This window comes from Balearica regulorum, chromosome 2 (genome assembly GCF_011004875.1).
Source record: "Balearica regulorum gibbericeps isolate bBalReg1 chromosome 2, bBalReg1.pri, whole genome shotgun sequence".
NCBI lineage: Eukaryota > Metazoa > Chordata > Aves > Gruiformes > Gruidae > Balearica > Balearica regulorum.
Window position 1 is genome coordinate 139,467,855 of NC_046185.1, and position 18,383 is coordinate 139,486,237.

General features: G+C 40.0%; 1 protein-coding gene across 2 annotated transcripts in view; it reads right to left on the reverse strand.

The window, feature by feature from the left end:
• Positions 1 to 18,383, reverse strand: part of NXPH1 (neurexophilin 1) — a 148,046-nt gene that overhangs the window by 12,555 nt on the left and 117,108 nt on the right. The gene's annotated exons all lie outside the window — the stretch shown is intronic.

An 18,383-nucleotide genomic window follows, 5' to 3' on the forward strand; every position in this document is an offset into this window, starting at 1 on the left:
TTCCACACAAAGAAATTGTATATCTGTATGAGATGCTCATGAAATACAAAAAAGGTCTTGCACAAGTATATGAAATTCTATTGCAAAAGGACAGCTTCCTTTCATAAAAATTGCCTGTTGTTCACTATGAGTTATTCATTTACTACAAATAGATGAATACTTCAGAAAAGGTATATTAAAAGCACAGAGGCAGCCATTCCACAGTTCAATAGGAGTTTGGCGTATCCCTAACTTTTATGCCTTCATCTTCACCTTATGCCCTTGCCAGATATGCATACTGACTTCTGAGAAGTCTTCTGTGATCACAAAGACAGCAAGGTTTTCTTCTCTTTGAATTTCAATGAGAAGCAGCAATATATTCCCTTTCTAACTGTGTTTGTTTAATAGGCATTGATCATTCAGTCAGTCAGTCAATAGATATCAAAATCTATTAAAATCCATCTCTGAGGAAAGAGGTGTGTTTCTTTAATGTTGTTCTGGTGAGGAAGGGGAAGATCAAACAGCTATTCTTTTGCAAAAGTACTCAATTAATTTTTATTGATATTTTCCTGGCAGTTTTGCCAAGGTCTGCTAATTCTTACAGGGGTGTGCTCAGCAGTAAGCTGCATGTGGGCACTGGCTCTGCTGGACAAGCCAAGCGCCGCACGTTGCTTTCCTGGCTACGATGTACGCAAACACGTTGCAACACTCCCAAAGTGCAGAGATGTCAAAGAAATACAGATCATCCTGTCGGAAACTAAGAGAAACCACATGTTATACGTTTACAAGATCCAGGCAAAATTTATTTTTCATTCAAACCTGAACAAGACCCTACCGTCAGTGTACGTTTGCGCAGTCTGTGTGCAGGGAGACCAAGTAGCCTCAGAAAAACTACTACACCCAGCTTGCTTAGCTGGTCTTTCAGTGACTCTGGACACAGGTGTCACAAGAGACATATTATGTCATTAAGAGGAATACAGTTCCAGAGTACTAGAAGGGGATAATGTACACCAATTTCTCTGCCTCTTGTAAACTAGAAATATTCAGTCAATGTGGTACTTCTCTGCGGTGATTATCCCTGAACTTGTACAGATCGGGTTTTAAGTCTATGGTACCTTTCTGAATTGATCCAAACAGACATTGTGAGGGAATCCAGGACAGCCAAACAGAATAGAATATGCAACAGAAAATCAAGATTGTCTGTGCCTGATAGTAGCCTTATATTTTCTTCCTGCAATAGTATCACACCTAATTAAAAGTGAAAATTAATAGCCAGCAGGATTAATCAAATTCCATATGCAAATATCTGGCTCATGAGAGCCATAGTCCAATTGCTAGTACTATCACTAAGGTCATTAATTTAAACTGAGATGAGTTAAGAGTCCTTTGGGAATCAACACATAAGTTGAAGGAGGTTATTCATTGCTAAGTTTTTCACACTGAAATGAAAAATTTAGGAAGAAAATACGTGGACATTGCTTCAGCACACCAATTTCTAGGATAATGAGCAGTGCTGTGAGCTTGTCTGTGGAGCACCATGAGTCCTCTCCTGTAACATACAGTAGTTTTGATACATTGCTCCAAATTCATATTAAGATGTACTGAAGCAAGTTAAATCCAAGATAGTTCAAGGTCTAGTAAACTGATATCTTCGGGATTATTTTATGCCTGCTGCCTTCTGTGGAACACCTTCAAACTACAGAGAGACTTTTCGTTTTTTAGCTGAAACTTGAGTATCAGTTTCATAAACCCTTCAGAACTTTTCCAGTCTTGAGGAAGGGTCAAAACATTTCCAATTATCAAGAAATATTAACTCATCTTATAAACAGCAATACTGGAGCCCTAAAGCTCTGATTATACTGGTGCATTCTCAGTTTACCATCTGTTCAGCTCACTTCAGAACTAGCTCCAGTGTCTTGATCCATAACTGCATTTCTAGGCAGAAAGACTAGAAGAAAGGGAGTCTTTGAAGGTAAATTATAATGTAGTGCCCTACACCTATGAACTTTCTCCAAATGCTGATGGCTGAAATATTCTAAGTTGCATAGTAACAGAATGACTGCAGAGTAATAAAGTAGTGATTGCATTATATTACTTTTCCTACATAAAGAATAAAAAACATAAAATTTATTATTCTGACCTTGTATTACAAGGACTTCTCAGGTATGTAAAAAAAAATTCAAGTGGCCTATCAAAATGAACTTAGAATAAAGGGAAACCTGCAAAGTGTGGTTTCCAGAAGTTTTTTCAAATTTAAAGAAAACACTGCAGTCAAAAAAATTGGACTGGAATCCTTGCAAGTTTGGGCTTTAGTATTTACTCAACAGCATATTTTCATATTCTTAAAGTATAAAAAATTCAGGGTTCAAGGAGAATCAGGAATTATTGGTCCCAAATCTGCATGAATCAGGAAATGCAGTGGTACTGAAAATGGACAGGGAAACAGGAATTTTTCATACCAAGTTCCAGAGAGCCTTCATCTTTTTTGACTGATACTTGGAGTTCATTCTGCTTTGACCTCAGACCTTTGACCTTGGTGATTTCAAGCATCACCACCCTGATCACACTGAAATTTTGGGGGCAATTCTATCTGCAGTTCCATTCATACAGCCTCCTGCATGAACAGGATTTCAATGGAGTGATTCAGACAGGAATTAAGTTCTTTGCCTTTCAGAGAATAAACATTTCTTCAAAGACAGGTCAAGATCACTGTATATTAATATATTCCTATGTCTGCCCAAAAAAGCAAATAACTTTTTTCCATTGTCTCATCCTCTATATCTGTGTGGCTAAGCAGCAGCACAAAACAATTTAACCTTAGCAAGAAAATTTCATTTGTTACCTGCCAAATGCTGATACAAAAGATAACTGTGAAAGAGCAATAAAATCCTCATTCTAAGGTAATAGGTAACATGCCTTCACTATAATATACTTGCTAAATAACATTCAATGAACTCATAAAAGCATTTAATTTAAATATAAATGCTTAGCAGTTCCAGTTTTCAGGGAGTAAATGACACTTTTGCTTGTATTTCTTTGAAATGCATTTTCAAAACAGACATCCTTTGAAAACCCACAGTTAGTGTTATATATGATTACTGTTACTGCAATGCTCATGGACCACCCTGTGGTCAGGGTTAGGGTGTACTAGAAACTGAATATATATAGTCACTGCCCTAGAGAGGTTTCTCACTGAAACATACTTGGCAAAGGCAAAGCCAAAAGAAGAAATATTGGTGATGTTCAAACTTAATTGCAGAGCTAAGAGATAGTACAAATCTCTGGACTTTTCTTTCCAATGTCATCTCCAGGATGTCCCAAAACAGGTTGATTCCAGTACCTGTTTGAGATACAAAATGCCACTAGCTGTTTTAAAAAGGATGCAGGATCAAGGGAAAAAGTCAGCTCAGAAGTGAGTTGTGTTATTGAACTAAGTCCCTGTCATCACAAAGCCTAAAACCCACTTGTAGAGCATTAAGAGGCCCCAGTTTTCTCCAGGAGCAGGGACATCTGCCCTCAGTAGAATCATAGCATCATAGATTCAGTTAGGTTGGAAAAGACCTTTAAGATCATCAAGTCCAACCATTCTCCAATAGTCAGAAATGTTTGACTTGCTCCTCTTATCAAAAGGACAGTGCATGTAATCATACAAATACGCTCTGTCTTCCAAAATGTGAATCCCTCAGTTCCCCCTTTAGCTGTCAGTCAACAGCAGCTCTGGGTAGTCCATTAGCTACCTAGTGAATAACAAGAATATTTTCCATTGTTTTAAATTTACTTAATAAAATTCTAATGATATAATTTTTATAAATTTACTGGAAACAAGCAACATCTTACCTTATTCAAGCTATAAGCTGTTTCGAGTGTTTTCTTTCTTAGTTTGCTGTATAGATAACTAAGACAAGAGACTGTAGGGCAACAAGAAAAGTTCAGTTGGTACTTGTTACAAGATCCTTTCAGCATTTTATGCACCCACTGAAATTTTTTTGTGCATTTATCTTACAGATTTTGTTACTAAAATATGAAAGCATTTTCATCTAGTGGAATCCAGTAATATCCTGGATGAATTAATAGAATAAATTTTCTGGTAATTTCAGAACAGCTTTCCCATGGAGAACAGCATATACACAGATTTGGTCTAAAAGACATCATGTTTACAAGACATTCTATCACTCACCAGTTGCAGGATAGTAAGAACATCAAGCTTTGGAATTTACAGTTTTGTATATCATGGTAGTAACCCTAACCAAATGCCTGAAGCCTAAGCCCCAACCCAAAACACTAACTCTTCATTCTAAGCCCCTAACATTCAACCTCTCACCTAACCTGGCTGGATGGTCACACTCAAAGAGTTGTGGTCAACGGCTCAATGTCCAAGTGGAGACCAGTCACAAGTGGTGTTCCTCAGGGATCGGTACTGGGACCAGCACAGTTTAACATCTTTGTCGGCGACATGGACAATGGGATCGAGTGCACCCTGTGTTGGGTTTGTGTGGCAAGGTTTTGGTAGCGGGTGGGGGCATGGGTTATAGGAGTGGCTCCTGTGAGGAGCTTCTAGAAGCTTCCACAGTGTCTGGTAGAGCCAATGCCAGCCAGCCCCAAGATGGGCCCGCCCCTGGCCAAGGCCAAGCCAATCAGCGCCTCTGTGATAACATATTTAAGAAGGTGGGAAGTTTTTTTTACATCCGGAGGGGGAAGTGCGGAGATGTAACATCAAGGTCAGTGCAGGAGGAGGGGGGAGGAGGAGGCGCTCCAGACACCGGAGCAGAGATCCCCCTGCAGCCCGTGGTGAAAACCATGGTGAAGCAGGCTGTTCCCCTGCAGCCCATGGAGGAAGGATGAGGGGGTGTAGAGATTCCACCTGCAGCCCGTGGAGGACCCTACGCTGGAGCAGGTGGAGGTACCCGAGGGAGGCTGTGGCCTGTGGGAAGCCCGGGCTGAAGCAAGTCCCTGGCCGGACCGGTAGACCCGTGAAGAGGGGAGCCCACACCAGGGCAGGTTTTGGTGGCAGGACTTGTGACCCTGTGGGAGACCCACGCTGGAACAGTTTTCTCCTAAAGGTCTGCACCCCATGGAAGAGACCACGCCGGAGCAGTTCGGGAAGGACTGTAGCCCGTGGGAGAGACTCCATTTTGGAGCAGGGGAAGGATGAGAGGAGTCCTCCCCCCCGAGGACAACGAAGCGGCAGAAACAACGTGCGCTGCACTGACCGCAACCCCCATCCCCCTCCCCCCATTCCCCCCCCCCCCCCGCCACTGAGGGGGGGAGGAGGTTGAAGCCGGGAGTGAAGTTGAGCCCGGGAAGGGGGGAGGGGTGGGGGAGGTGTTTTAAGGCTTGATGTTACTTGTTTTTTTTTCATTGCTCTATTCTGTTTAGTAATAAATTAGATGAATCCCTCTTTCTAAGTTCAGTTTGTTTTGCTCGTGATGATAATTAGCTCTCCCTGTCCTTATCTCGACCCGAGCCTTTTGTTAACCTCTCCTCCCCATCATGCTGGGGAAGGAGTGAGTGAGCGGCCGCGTGGCGCTCAGCTGCCGGCTGGGCCTAAACCACGACAACCCTCAGCAAGTTTGCCAATGACACCAAACTGTGTGGTGGGGTCGACACGCTGGAGGGAAGGGATGCCATCCAGAGGGACCTTGACAGGCTGGAGAGCTGGGCCTGTGCGAACCGCATGAAGTTCAACAAGGCCGAGTCCAAGGTCCTGCATGTGGGTCAGCGCAATCCCAAGCACAGCTATAGGCTGGGTGAGGAATGGATTGAAAGCAGCCCTGAGGAGAAGGACTTGGGAATATTGATTGATGAGAAGCTCAACATGAGCCAGCAGTGTGCCCTTGCAGTCCAGAAAGCCAACCATGTCCTGGGCTGCACCAAAAGAAGCGTGACCAGCAGGTTGAGGGAGGTGATCCTGCCCTTCTACTCCACTCTCCTGAGACCCCACCTGGAGTACTGCGTCCAGCTCTGGGGGCCCCAGTACAGGAGAGACATGAAGCTGTTGGAGCGAGTCCAGAGGAGGGCCACGAAGCTGATCAGAGGGCTGGAGCACCTCTCCTATGAGGACAGGCTAAGAGAGTTGGGATTGTTCAGCCTGAAGAAAAGGCAGCTCCGGGAAGATCTGATCGCAGCTTACCAGTATCTGAAGGGGGCCTACAGGAAAGCTGGTGAGGGACTGTTTATCAGGGAGTGTAGTGACAGGACAAGGGGTAATGGGTTTAAGCTGAAGGAGGGTTGATTTAGATTAGATGTTAGAAAGAAATTCTTTAGAGTGGTGAGGCACTGGAACAGGTTTCCCAGAGAGGTTGTGGATGCCCCCTCCCTGGAAGTGTTTAAGACCAGGCTGGATGAGGCTTTGGGCAACGTGGTCTAGTGGAGGGTGTCCCTGCCCATGGCAGGGGGGTTGGAACTAGATGATCTTTAAGGTCCCTTCCAACCCAAACCATTCTATGATTCTATGAACCCTAACTCTAACCTCTTTGGTGCCCAGGAAGTAGAAGAAGGGTGGGGGTTGCATGTATAATGCACATAATATAGCTATGATATATTTTCTTTGAGGCTACCCATGTATTTTCAAGTATGATGATGTACTTTGAGTAATGCAGAATCAGATCCTTTGCCAGTTTCATTGACTACCACTTAACTAATTTTTCACCAGATCCATGTCAGACTAATCCAGCTGAGGATCGACCACATATATTTAAAATTATCAAAAACTGTCAGTTTTAAATTGCAGGTTCTTCTGCATTCAGAGCTCTTAAAATAATCTTCAGCTATATTTGTAGTCCAAAATATGATTTGATATCACTCAGGATGAAAGATTTCCAAATATATCAAGAGAACACTAAAAGCTCAGGCAGAGAGACTGCAATTTTCCAGCTTGTCCTTCAGTGTGAAAATGACAGTACTTTTTGTTATGGGGAATGGCAGTAAGGGCTTCATGGCAGTCTCTGTGCCTGTTCAATTACTGCCCATTCTAATCAGATTGCCAGCAAGGGATCATTAGGAGTTTGGTGTTTATGATGTAAAATGTCTACTAGGAATTGGATTTTGATCATCACTTCATTTTACATCTGTTTCCCACTAACCAATGGAACAAAAGAGTGTTAATCACTCTTGACCTTTCCTGGATTTGAACTAGAACTTAATTGCTAATCCCTACTGAGGGACTCTGAAGTACACTACAGAGCCCCTGAGGCATGAAGCTTGACCCCCTCTGTTCAACATTGGTTTTAACCAACAACATCATCAAGAATATGCTCAGACTTGACAATGTTAATTACAGATTTGCCATAGTTTCCAGATGAAGGATAGATGAAACTGTCTAACTAGAAACATCGAAAATATCTGCTGAGCTCTAGGTGATTCTACATGAATCAAAAAGTATCGCCAGCCAAGAAGATCTTGCAGTCAAGAAGATCTTGCAGACTCATGCTACTGCACTGTCAGTTTGCTCCTAAGAAATGCCCAACTCCTGGCAATTAGAATTCTTAAGGGGCTGGGTGAAAATCTGTTAGTTTTGGCTTGTTTTAAAATCTTCCCCAGATGGTAATATAATCCCAAACCAGCTGAGATTCACTTTGTGTGAATCTCATTGTAAAAAAGGATCATACAGCAGAGAGAGGAACAAAAGGTTTTCCTTTCCTCAAATTTCAAGCTACAGCATGAAGAGCATTTTCTTTGAGGTTTTTTTGTGAATATGATTAGCTTATTCTAAGTTCCTTATCTCCAGATCTAATCTTTTTCCTTGGTTATTTTCAAATTTACATTCAGTTATATTTGAGACTCACATTTACCAACTGAAAGAAAGAAACATAGAGGCAATATTGTCTACCATGCACTCAGGTCCTATTGCAAAGCTTAAAACTGGAAGAACATGGGGTTCTACCTGCACATTGTCTGCCAGATTAAAATGGCATTAAACTGATATTAATTTTCCTGTAAATGCCAGTGCCTAGTACTGTTGCAGTTTTTCACATAGGGTCTTGCTTCTTACATGTGTATCTCAATATATACTGTTTTTTTTAAAGATTTAAGATCATATTTATAACTAAGCCTAGAACCACATTTCTGCTTTAAACCTGTCTGTTGAAGACTCCTCCATATGGGTTACATTTTCTTTTCTGTAATATTCATTCATCATCATCACTGCAAACTGGAATGCAGAGCCTACGAACCCGAGATTGTACTGATTAATATCTCAGACAGAAATTCTAGCACAGTACCTCAAACCAGACAAACTGTGTGGACATGATGCTGCACAGAAGCTAATTAGACCCACCTAGTAGCAGAGGTTATTAACCTGGGCATTGTGCTGAGCTGATGCAGCTCTGTGCTTTCTGGTTCAGGGGATAGCTTGTACCATTCTAGCTCAGAGGTCTGCACTGTATTTTTGTACAGTATTGGCAGAACTCTCATTTCCTTCATTTTTGTCTACTGAAAAATGTAAATCTTGCCAAAAAATACAAATCATAGTAGCGCTAGGTAGTTCACACAGAGGGACACATTGAAAGGTAGTTCCCATTTTGATGGGCTACCACCTCCTCAGGTTCACCTCAAGCAACAAAAAGAGAGCTCAGGTTTTCTAGTGTACAAATGAAAACAACTTACAGTACAAGCTGACCACACTTTAGTGGAGTTACTGCAGAACTACACTGGCATGACTTACGTTCTAATCTGGTGCACACAGTTACTGAATAGCCCAGTCAACATCAACTCACTGAAATGGGTAATTAATGTTTGTCAGGACTGAGAACATCTTCTCTTTCCTGCTGTCTTTGTCATACTGGGACAGGCCTACAGAAGTAACAAAAATTATTTTTAAATTAATATTTTGGGGAATTTAAGCCAAGAAATGAAAAAAACTCTCTCATAAGTCTTGCCCTAAGATCTGAGTAAGAGACACACAAGAGTCCCAACAGAAAGCTGACTGAGAGTGTGTTTTGTGTTGTGCTGGAAATATTTCCTTGACTAGGAATTTTCAAACTTTCTTATAACAGATCACACACCGATCTCTCTTAAGCACTTCAAAGAACCAGCAAAACACGGCAAGAGCCATGAAAAGACTCAGGACTTCTGAACCGTTCCCAGCCCTCCTGCTGCTGCAGCTCCTCCAGGAAGGCAGCTTGCCAGCTTCCACAAACAAATCCCTGGCATGAGGGGACTGAGGTATTGGATGGACTCAGTCAACAGGAACTTGCGGCCAACATGCCAGGCCACCTGTTCTAGGGGGGATTGAGCCATGGAGAGGGGCTGAATTCAATTTCCTTAGCAATTCTTTTTACACGGCTTCCCAGCATTTATCAAATCTCTGCCACCTGGAGAAACTCTCTTTGTGTCTAGCAGAGAGAGGGAACAATGGAGCAGAATGTGTTTCCTCATCCCCATACCAGACTGACACTGGAAAACCCTAAGAAACTACTACAAATCTTATAATGGAAATACACAGTGTTCCTAGGAAGAAGAGGAAGAAGCTTCTGGCACATAAAAAAATAATAAAATAAAATAAAAAATCCTTAGTCATCTCTGTGAAAATTAATGAAAACTTCAGGAAAATGAAATAGTGAAACAGCTACAGTTACTCCAGGGGGAAATTTTTATCCATTATTCTCTCATATTATTTACCAGAGTAAGGCTCAGATGTTTGCAGAAACTTAAAACCATTCACCAGCAAAGCTTCTCCTTCTTAGTTATTAATACGGTCAAAGACATTGATCTCACCAACATATCAACAGCAAATTATGCCACAGAAAAATACATATGAAAACCACTTTTTTTCCCTTACTTTGCAACACAGAAAGCAATAAATATTTTTTTCTGTATTTATATTTAAATGATTCACTGCTAGTACTGACCATTTATAAAATGTGGCATGAAAAATATTTATTGACATGAATTTTGTTATACTGTGGGAACACAATATAAAAATACACCACTTTTCCTTAAAGATGTCAAAGAACTTTGCAATAGAATCAAGTCTGTCTACTACATAAGAATTATTATAATCATTAAAAATTATAAATGGCAAAACCAAAGTACTGAAAGTTACACAACTTCCTCAAGGGAACCCAAAATTGCTCTGAATGCCACTTTGACTGCAAAATTGTAGCATCACCAAAATCAATCCAAGAATAATCAAGGACAGTTACGTTGCATCTTTGGTGAGGGTATTAACGTAAATGTGGTCCTAGCAGAAAAGAACAGGCAATAGAATCTGTTTAAGTGGAATCAATTTTAACCTAATAAATACTTGCTTTGATCAGAAATTCAGGAAATAATTGCAAGATTAAAAATAGAAAGTACAAATAACTAATAGCATATTTTGAAAAGAAATGTGTACATTGAAATCCAAATGATGCTTCCCCCCCCCCACCCCCCCCAATAAACTACCTGAACTGGGCATAATGAAAAATGAGACAAGAGAGACAAGAATACAAAGCTTCCCAGTGCTGGTCCATCATTGGCAAAGTCACAGAGAGAAATGAAGGTTTATAGTTGGTGTGGACCCGTGTGACACTTTCTGGAGAAGCAAGCTTTTTATTCAGAAAAGGAACAGATGTTTTGGCAGATAGCATAGAAAGAATCCTGTCAGAGACTATAAACTAGGCTTGAAGGGAAGAAAAAAAGAGTGTGGAAAAAATGTGAAGTATAAAACAAAAGAACCAAAATGACATGGATAAAATAGAAATGCAGAAAAAAAGACAAGGGCTTTGTTAAAATTGAAAAGAGAAAGTAGATGTGCTAAAATCCTTGTAACTTTGGAAGAAGTTTTAAGGCAAAAAAGATGAAACTTATCTCTCTTCCACTGACACAGCTCATTGCAGCATGAGTCTGGGAGATTAATTTTATAACTGCAGACAGAAATCAAATAAAAGGAAGAGTCAATGCCCTTTTTAAGCATCAGTAGAGAAAGATCACAAGTACACAGCCAATATTAAAATGCAGCCAAGGTTTATGGCCAACATTTAAGTGGATTTGTACTGGAAGAACAAAAAATCACAACTATGTAAATGGAGATGGGTATGCTACCATCACCTGCCCCTGCACCCAGAAGTTTTCCTCTTCCATTTGTCTGCAATAAAGCAGCTCCTTCTGAACCAAACAAATGTGTTTAAGAAAATTTTAAACTCAAACTGACCAAGCCAATTTCTGTGAATTCTGAAATCTGCTGCTGCTCGACAACAGGCTTTAACCACCTTTAAACATGTCCTGTTTAACCTCCAAGAACAGCCTTTGCTGAAGAATGTGAAGGAAGCTGGTATCAGGGTAGCAAAGCCAGTTAGTCAGGGCTCAGTCCTGCCATCTGCCAAGAGCAAAGTACCAGATGAAGATACTGTGGCATGTCTTGCTATGAGTATCTAAGTTGCAATGAAGCATGGCCATATGCAAGGTGTGCCCCAGCTGTGTTTCTCGTGTGATCACACTGATACTTAAATAAGTAGTCATAAAGGATTCAGGTACTGTATGTGAGCTGCTCCACAGCAAAAGCCCATACCCCTGTCTTTAGCATGTGGTAAATTCAAGGCCACTTGTGCATAAACAACAACAAAAAGTTATCACAGGGAAAAAGCAAGAGCATAGATTTTTATTACAGAATATCCAAGATCATACCTTAACTCCCACTGCAATAAGCTTCATACATCCTAAAATAACACTAACTGGCCAGCAGGGATGCAGCTTAAGGTACGGTTCCTGAAGATATCTTAAAATTAAAGACTAAATTTAGGGTTTAAGTGTTGTCCTAAATAGCTGTTTCTATGAGGAGAGACCTACACAGTAACACTGACTAGAGAAAGAATTACAAATGTACTATCATGAAGAAAGTGTTACACACTTTTATCTTCTGGACGGTAACCCCATTAAAGAGGTGCTGTTTCTTGCACAGCAAGAAATAGAATGTGTCTGTAAAAACAAGAAACTATGAGAAAATTTACAGTAAGAGGAATGTACAAGGAAATCAGCAAGGAAATAAATGCAAAGTCCAAGTAAAGCTGACAGGAAGAAATAAGAAGGTTCACCTGGATAAAAAATTGACCATACAAACACTTTTTCGCATTCCGTATGTACTTCCATCAGTGGCTTCAATTTAAAATGTTCTCAATCTTCAGTCAAAACCAGATTTTCCTGTCTGATGGAGATGAAAGCTCAAATTCACATCTGCAAATTAACTATGTTCTTTCTGCTTCATACATCAACTATTATGTGCAACATTATTTCTGGAATTGTATCGTAGCTTACAATTTGATGATTATGGTACATCAGGGAGAAGAGAATGCACCTTGCTCTGCCACAGATACATTTTTATTGACTCCACAGTACTGAATGGGGAAATTTCTTCTTGTCACCAGTCTAAGCAGGCCTGACTTGGAAGATTTAAAGGGTGCGAATCTGACATCAGTGATCAGTTGATGTTTGCAATGACCATGGGATGGCAAAAAGTATCTGCTTAGTCTAGGAACCTACTGCAAGTATTTAGAAGCAGAAATGTTTATGGCAGAAACTTTAAAGAATGGCAGGGCAGCACACTTTTACCAACTTTTTCTCTGGGAAGAATGTGCTTCTTCATGAATTAGGAAACTTTTTGCACTCTCATCAGCCACCCACCACAGCATTTCCAGCCTGTTATTCATCAGTAAGAAACAGTATGAAATAATGTCTCCAATGGTTCCCACTGACTCTATAGCTTTCATGTTTTGTGATATATGATCAGTCCTCCATGGGAAAGCCTATAGCGTCCCAGTTTATTCCTTCGAATTCCAGATCCATGAAACAGAAAATAAAGCAAGGCCATTCAGCTTGCTCTCTCTCAAATTCTCTGAGGCATCTAGCAAGGTCTTTCCTCCTCCCCCAGACTCCTTAAAATCTTCTTTGACTCTGAAAACTGGGTTTGTGTCTTCTGAGAAACAAATCCTTTGCTCGTGAAGTCGGATTAAAAGTAAATCTCCCTTGTTCTGTAAAGAGGAAACAACTGAAATAATTTCTTACTGAATGGAAAAGCCTCAAGTCCAAAATGCCAGAGGACAGATGGATTAATCAAAAAGACAACAAAGTCTTTCCATTAACTTTGATAGACTTTGGTCTTAAGTCATTAATCAGCACCGTTAAGAACTGTGGGTCTTGTAGAGAGGTTTTGTACTAGAAAAACAGAGATGAAAAATACAATCTTGATAATTTCACTAGACAAGAAAAACTCAGGGGATGTACTCACAGCCACACCACAGTTGCTAGATTATAATAAAGAGGTTTATATTTACATAGAGCAGGTTGATGACGAATTAAGTATGCAACTAATGACGTTTTGTTTGTCACTAAGATTTTTGACTGATTGTTGTCCTGAGTGATGGCAAACAAGTATTTTTATTTTCATTTTAGAAATAAACACTGTTGCTACAATAAACACAGATCCATGTGTTTTCCTTTGCATAATTATTAGCCCATATATTTTTATCCAGGCATTCTCTATGATATTAATTTAAAATGACAAAGACAATGGATATTTTTACATCACAGATTTCATGATTTTTATATAGCAAGCTAAAATAATTTTTATTCAATAGCTGTGTGTATGTATCCTTGATGTTGCTTGCTTTGTTTGCTGCTATTACACATTATGTAGAAAAATTTGGTATATGCCTACTATCCTTTCATCTAGATCATCCTCCTGGTTAATGTTGATTTGCATGTGACTATGGGGGAATAGTCATTTTTGTATTTTTTTCTTTTGTTCCTCCTACAGTTCTCTTACATTTTTCTACCTGGTATGTACAAACCAGTTCCTTGAACCATCTTCCTGAGCTATCCTAGGCAAATGTGAATTACTTTGCTTACTTGTATTATAATGCCAGTTTCTTCACAACTCCAAATCATTACTTCTCATCATTTTACTCACCTATGCTTCTCCTTATTTGTGTTACTCTAGTAAATGAAAATTATCATTATGTTGATCCTTGCAAAATGGCTGAAGGCACTTGCCTTCATTTGTGTTTGCCCTTACCTGCTAACTCCAGGACTCTTTCATCTCCTGAAGTTAATCATCTTCCCTTACACAAAGAAGCTGAACTTTTCAGTGATTGCTGCAGTTGACACTGACAAATATCTGTCCCAAACTGGCACCAACTGCACTGTGGGTCTGATGGGTGCAGAGCCCTCTTGGCACCACTGAACCCCAAGAACACATTGCAAGGAGTCACCAGCTCTGAAAAGGAAATCCCAGGGGCATATATATGCAAAGAGATGTTGGCTGGCTAGAAAAGCTTTTAAATGTTTGGTCTGTGTTTTAGACTCTGCTATAGATAAAGCTTCTTAAAATCATCAGCACTTATATCCCTGTCTACCTCTCCCTAGTTGACTTTTAATCTCATTGAGGTAGACCACTACTTAAAATAATTAAATGTATTCCTTTCCTGAGTGAGTTCTGCCTGTAACCAAATAATACCTTTCAGAAAGTGAATGTTTAGCTGTCACTATCCCCAAGAGCAGAAGTGATGCTTAAATATCAGTAATTCCCTGTCTCCCAGTTTCTAGTCACCGCTTTTAAGTCAACCAACATCCTCCCTCTATTATAATATGATTTTGCCTATACATGCGCAGGTTCTTGTGTTTCCTATCTCCGGGACAGACTTCATCTGTCCCTGGAGCCTTGGTAGTCTTTAGACATTCTAATATCCTGATCATCTGTTCAGGTATGGTCCTGATTTCCCTCAGTATTTCTTCTTCCTCTCCTAGGAAATTTGCATCCATTTCCAGCATCTGTCACCCACTCTCTTGTGAATGTTAAGGCAAATCATTAATTTAATGTCTAAAGGTTCTGTCCATTAATTATGTTACTTTCTTACTCCTGCTACCTTTATGGACCTCTCATGCAAAGTACTTTAAAATTACTTCAGAAAACAGCTCCGCGTGTCTTCTGCCATGTTGACTCTTTCTGTAGGCTTAGGCTTCCCACTAAGAACACATATTTGCCACCTTCTTCTTCTTCTATAAAAGTTAAAAAAAAAAATCTATTGTGTGCACTAGTTTTACCCAAATCTCCCATTAACTACCTGGTCTCAACTGTAGCATGTGGTAATTGCCTTGATCATCTGTATTAAACCCCTGATTTTCAGGGAACCTAACCTTTTTTTTGCAAGCATTTTGATATAGCCAGTCTTGCAACAGAACTTTTAATGGTGAGGATTATTTAAAAGTCAAAGTAACCAGCTAAAGCTCTTGAAAAAATTTAATGGGATGGAATAAGTATCTGTCCAACAAAAATTGACAGAAGTGAGTTTCCGTCACTACAACTGCTCACACTGGTTTTTGTATGCAAGCACATGTATTTCTATGCATGTGTATCATTATTTAACTTCCTTTGTTGCCCTCATTCAGACCAAAGATTCTTAGTTTCCCACATTAGAAAAGAGGGACAGACTGCACCACTGACACAACTTTGTTTCGACACCAGCCAGTGCTTCCCTTTTGCATATAAAAACTTGTCTCACATGTCTCTAGAAATTGAGATCACATAATCTCCTTTGCAAACAAGTCATAGTCCTATGTGATACACTTCAGTCTAGATTTTTTAGATGTTTCTGCATAGCATCTTTAATGAATGCCCATTCATATTCATCCACAAAGCCAAAGGTCTTGTCTGGTCTGTCATAATCCACCTCAAATCTTCACCATCATAACATCTGTTCCTTTGGTGAACTCTGATCCCCTCACATCCAATGGAACAAAAGTACCAGCTTCTTTGACCAACACACGTTTATGATTTTATAAAGAATCAGATATAAGCTATTTGCCTGCATCTCAAAATTCCTTCTCATTTTTATCCTACCTATCATCTCCAGTGAGCTCTGTCTCCAGTTAGACCATAATGTTGGCTTCCATCACCCATTTGTCAGATATTTTTAGACAAGCTCCTCTGTGATTTTTTTTCCGAGCATCTGCCACACAACCTCATTATCTTCTTTCAAATCCCTCATTAAAACTCTCTTGCTGTGATGCCTACAAAAAACATGAGAAAATGTTTAAGCTAATAATGCACTGAGACGCTTTCTCTCGTACTGACCAACATTGCCTCATTGTTTCCCTGTGCTCCTTTAGCTGTCTGGATCCATGTGTTGTCTCTTATCTTATATTTGAATCATAGCCTCCCCATGTGGCTGTGTTTTATGACTTAGAGCTCTTTGGTGCTGATAATATAAATAATAATCAGAAGAAAAGGCTTTTCCTTCTCATTATACTTTGCTAGCTCCTGCAAACATGTTCACACTTCCCTTTTGTGTTAGTGTCTAGCAAGTAATTATAAAAAGCACTATAATATAATCTCAAAGTCCTTTCTCCCTTTTGAGAAGGGAACACACAAGTGAAGGACCAATTCATCCTCTATTCAAAAAAAAAAAAAAAAAAAAAAAAATTGAAAAGGAGAACTATGGGTAAGAGGGGAAAGCTTATGTTTCAGCATATTTTTTTCCATAGAGGACCAAGAAGTTCAATCCCATTTTCCTGCTATCCTGTTCCTGCCCCTTAGGACAGAACAAATAGGATTCTCTTCAAGGAAAGGATGAGGTCTTTCCTGTGGATTAGCGGTTTCCTTTCTTCCTTCCCTGACTGCTACTGCTTGCTGGATACAGTCCAAGTCTTTCTGCTTTTGAAGGCACATGCTCCTGCTCTGGCACTTGCCATGGAAAGGGAAGTGTTTTCTTCTGGGAAGGGAAAGAATTTTTTTCCCCACTGATGATGGAGAACAGAATGAAAAGCAAATCACACATCACACATTTCACAGCCTCTCAACTCAGCATTATTTCCATGCTCAGGTCTTAAAATTATTTGTAATCCTCCGTAATACATACATCCGAAGTAGCTCTCTACCTGTACTGAAAGGAGGCCTTTCTATGAATGAACTTCCTCTACACGGATCTCAGAGTGCCAGTGAGGGTTGATGTTCCCATTTGGCTTTTAAGTTCTCTACATATATAATATGTCCTTAGCCACTGTGTTTTTCCTTTTACACTCTGTCTCCTTCCGTCCTTTTTACCAGATTAATCTAACACTCATGCATTGTTCAAGGAACAACCCCTGTTCACAAGGAGGGTAGTTATTTCTCTCGTCTGAACATTATCACTGTGGATACTACACAGAGATGTAGAAATTACTTTAGACTGAAGTACAATTCATAAACTTACTCAACTGATAACTGTCTATCACCTGGAGAAGAACTCTAGCACCTTTCTAAGAAGAGATACAACCGTAAGAAAGATGTATAAATGTATACACCTATCAACTTGTGCACGGACATCAATAAATCATACAGCAATTACTCATTTTTTGCATGTAAGCAGTCAGGTTTGATATCTATATGTTCTATATAGACAAAAACACATGAAGTCACGGGCTTTGCGTTGCTCAAATGAGACAGGACTTTGGGAAAACTCGATACTAAATTTCTCCTTTGTGTCTACATTTTGTAAACAAAGAACAGAGCTGAAAAATCATATCAGTTATATTCATGAAAGACTAAACTCTGCATCTATCCCTTTAATCAATCTGAGTTATGGGAAAATGGTTTAATTATGAGAATTTAAGCAGTCACGGAGATTTAGTAGTTCATTAGTCCCATAGCACATCCACGGGAGGTAAGCCTGGAACTGCAGCTCGAGCACCAGGCAGAGCCAGAGGCTATTCTAGCACAGAAGCAGTTAGGAGACAACATGGAGCAGGTGTAATCTTCACCTCTTCAAGAAGCATTTCAGAATTGCAACTTTTACTTTGTGCTCATAGGGGAGTGAGACAGCTCCATGCTGTTAGCATAATCTCACTCTACAAAGACAGCAAATGCAAATGTACCGTCCCCCCTTTGATTTCATGTTGACAACATTGTGTCAAGCCTGATCAACCAGTCTCCATTTAATTGCAAATTATTATCTCAAGAGAAATTCAACACTTTACAACTTTCACATCAGAAACCTATTGGAAAAATAATAATGAATAATGCAGCCTATCAGGAAGCTCTGTTCCCAATACTCAGCACCTGTTAGTGCCTTATTAGCAGCTATGCAAATCTGATGGATACATGTTTTAAAAGAATGGACTTTCACTCCATGCAATCTATACAAAAATGTTCGTGTGTAATAAACACAGGAGAAGCTCAGCTTTGACAACTCACAGTGTGAGGACTTTCTTTGATTTAGTCCATATGGTTTCACAAAGCTACCCAAAGCGAACATTTTCGTCTTAAAATGTTGAGCCACTGTGTGGTTCTGGCTGGGATAGAGTTAATTTTCTTCACAGTAGCTGGTATGGGGCTGTGTTTTGGATTTGTGCTGGAAACAGTGTTGGTAACACAGGGATGCTTCAGTTACTGCTGAGCAGTGCTTACACAGAGCCAAGGCCTCTTCTGCTTCTCACACCACCCCACCAGCCAGTGG